This window comes from Rhinopithecus roxellana, chromosome 4, assembly GCF_007565055.1.
Source record: "Rhinopithecus roxellana isolate Shanxi Qingling chromosome 4, ASM756505v1, whole genome shotgun sequence".
NCBI classification, from domain to species: Eukaryota; Metazoa; Chordata; class Mammalia; order Primates; family Cercopithecidae; genus Rhinopithecus; species Rhinopithecus roxellana.
In genome coordinates, this window is record NC_044552.1 from 135,183,068 (window position 1) to 135,186,556 (window position 3,489).

The window sequence follows — 3,489 nt, forward strand, 5'->3', positions numbered from 1 at the left end:
AGTGATCAGTTTGTTAGCACAGTTTTCTGGAAATCTGCAATTAGATACTTCATAGCGCAATGAACATTACAGTGACAAAGGAAATATCCACAGATGAAAACTAGAAGAAGCTTTCTTAGAAACTTCTTGTTGATGTGTGAATTCATCTCACAGAGTTACACTTATGTTTCGTGGAGCAGTCCATTAACACTGTCTTTGGGGAAACTGAGAAGGGCTTCTTTGGATCACATTGAGGCCTACGCTGATAAAGGAAATTTCATGCATTCAAAACGTGAAAGAAGCTTTCTGAGAAACTTCTTTCTGATCTGTGAGTTCATCTCACAGAGTTACAACCTCTGCCTCAAGAAGAAGTTTGCTAACACTCTTCTCGTCGAATCTGCAAAGTGATATTTGGGAGCCTATAGGGGCCATGGTGATAAAGGAAATGTCCTCACATATAACTAAAGAGAAGCTTTCTGAGAAACTGCATTACCATGTGTGAATGCAACTCACAGAGTTACACGTTTCTCTTCAGTGATCAGTTTGTTAGCATAGTTTTCTGGAGATCTGCAATTAGATACTTCATAGCGCAATGAACATTACAGTGACAAAGGAAATATCCAGATGAAAACTAGAAAGAAGCTTTCTTAGAAACTTCTTGGTGATGTGTGAATTCATCTCACAGAGTTACACTTATGTTTCGTGGAGCAGTCCATTAACACTGTCTTTGGGGAAACTGAGAAGAGCTTCTTTGGATCACATTGAGGCCTACGCTGATAAAGGAAATTTCATCCGTTCAAAACGTGAAAGAAGCTTTCTGAGAAACTTCTTTCTGATCTGTGAGTTCATCTCACAGAGTTCAACCTCTGCCTCAAGAAGAGTTTGCTAACACTCTTTTCGTGGAATCTGCAAAGTGATATTTGGGAGCCTATAGGGGCCCATGGTGATAAAGGAAATATCCTCACATAATAACTAAAGAGAAGCTTCTGAGAAACTGCATTGCCATGTGTGAATGCAACTCACAGAGTTACGCCATTGTTTTTTGCAGCCGTTTCTTAGGACTGTTTCCGTGGATTCCGAGAAGTGATATTTCAGATAGCTTTGAAGAATAGAAGGAAAAAGAAATATCCTCCAAGAGAAAGCAGAACCAAGCTTTCTGAGAAACTGCTTTGTGATATGTGAATTCATTTCACAGTGTTCTATCACCCTTTCTCGGGGGAGTTTCCTAGCACTCATTTGAGGAATCTCAGATGTGATGTCTTGGATATCGTTGAATCGCATGCTGAATAAGGAACTATCCTCAGAGAAACCTGCAGAGAAGCCTTCTCAGAAACTTCTTTGTTGTGGGTGATTTCAGCCCACAGATGTCCATCATTGTTACCACTGAGAAACTTGCTAGGAGAGTTTCGCAGAATCTGCAATAGGACACACGGTGGCGCTCCAAGACCACAAATAACTTTGTCTTAGTAAAGAAAGAAGCTGTCTGAGAAACCGCTTTGTGATATGTGAATTCAACTCAGTAAGTTGCAGCTGTATTTCGTGGGGCCGTGGCCTAGCCCTATTTGTGTGGAATCTGAGAACAGATATTCCCGAACCCTTTGAAAACAATGGGGCCAAGGGAAACATCTTCCAATAAAAATGAGAAAGAAGCTTACTGAGAAACTTCTTTCTGATCTGAGAGTTCATCTCACAGAGTTACAACCTCTGCCTCAAGAAGAAGTTTGCTAACACTCTTCTCGTCGAATCTGCAAAGTGATATTTGAGAGCCTATAGGGGACCATGGTGATAAAGGAAATGTCCTCACATATTAACTAAAGAGAAGCTTTCTGAGAAACTGCATTACCATGTGTGAATGCAACTCACAGAGTTACACGTTTCTCTTCAGTGATCAGTTTGTTAGCACAGTTTTCTGGAGATCTGCAATTAGATACTTCATAGCGCAATGAACATTACAGTGACAAAGGAAATATCCAGATGAAAACTAGAAAGAAGCTTTCTTAGAAACTTCTTGGTGATGTGTGAATTCATCTCACACAGTTACACTTATGTTTCGTGGAGCAGTCCATTAACACTGTCTTTGGGGAAACTGAGAAGAGCTTCTTTGGATCACATTGAGGCCTACGCTGATAAAGGAAATTTCATCCCTTCAAACGTGAAAGAAGCTTTCTGAGAAACTTCTTTCTGATCTGTGAGTTCATCTCACAGAATTACAACCTCTGCCTCTAGAAGAAGTTGCTAACACTCTTCTCGTGAATCTGCAAAGTGATATTTGGGAGCCTATAGGGGCCCATGGTGATAAAGGAAATATCCTCACATAGTAACTAAAGAGAAGCTTTCTGAGAAACTGCATTGCCATGTGTGAATGCAACTCACAGAGTTACACGTTTCTCTTCAGTGATCAGTTTGTTAGCACAGTTTTCTGGAAATCTGCAATTAGATTCTTCATAGCGCAATGAACATTACAGTGACAAAGGAAATATCCACAGATGAAAACTAGAAGGAAGCTTTCTTAGAAACTTCTTGTTGATGTGTGAATTCATCTCACAGAGTTACACTTATGTTTCGTGGAGCAGTCCATTAACACTGTCTTTGGGGAAACTGAGAAGGGCTTCTTTGGATCACATTGAGGCCTACGCTGATAAAGGAAATTTCATGCATTCAAAACGTGAAAGAAGCTTTCTGAGAAACTACTTTCTGATCTGTGAGTTCATCTCACAGAGTTACAACCTCTGCCTCAAGAAGAAGTTTGCTAACACTCTTCTCGTCGAATCTGCAAAGTGATATTTGAGAGCCTATAGGGGACCATGGTGATAAAGGAAATGTCCTCACATATTAACTAAAGAGAAGCTTTCTGAGAAACTGCATTACCATGTGTGAATGCAACTCACAGAGTTACACGTTTCTCTTCAGTGATCAGTTTGTTAGCATAGTTTTCTGGAGATCTGCAATTAGATACTTCATAGCGCAATGAACATTACAGTGACAAAGGAAATATCCAGATGAAAACTAGAAAGAAGCTTTCTTAGAAACTTCTTGGTGATGTGTGAATTCATCTCACAGAGTTACACTTATGTTTCGTGGAGCAGTCCATTAACACTGTCTTTGGGGAAACTGAGAAGAGCTTCTTTGGATCACATTGAGGCCTACGCTGATAAAGGAAATTTCATCCGTTCAAAACGTGAAAGAAGCTTTCTGAGAACTTCTTTCTGATCTGTGAGTTCATCTCACAGAGTTACAACCTCTGCCTCAAGAAGAAGTTTGCTAACACTCTTTTCGTGGAATCTGCAAAGTGATATTTGGCAGCCTATTGGGGTCCATGGTGATAAAGGAAATATCCTCACATAATAATTAAAGAGAAGCATTCTGAGAAACTGCATTGCCATGTGTGAATGCAACTCACAGAGTTACGCCATTGTTTTTTGCAGCCGTTTCTTAGGACAGTTTCCGTGGATTCCGAGAAGTGATATTTCAGATAGCTTTGAAGAATAGAAGGAAAAAGAAATATCCTCC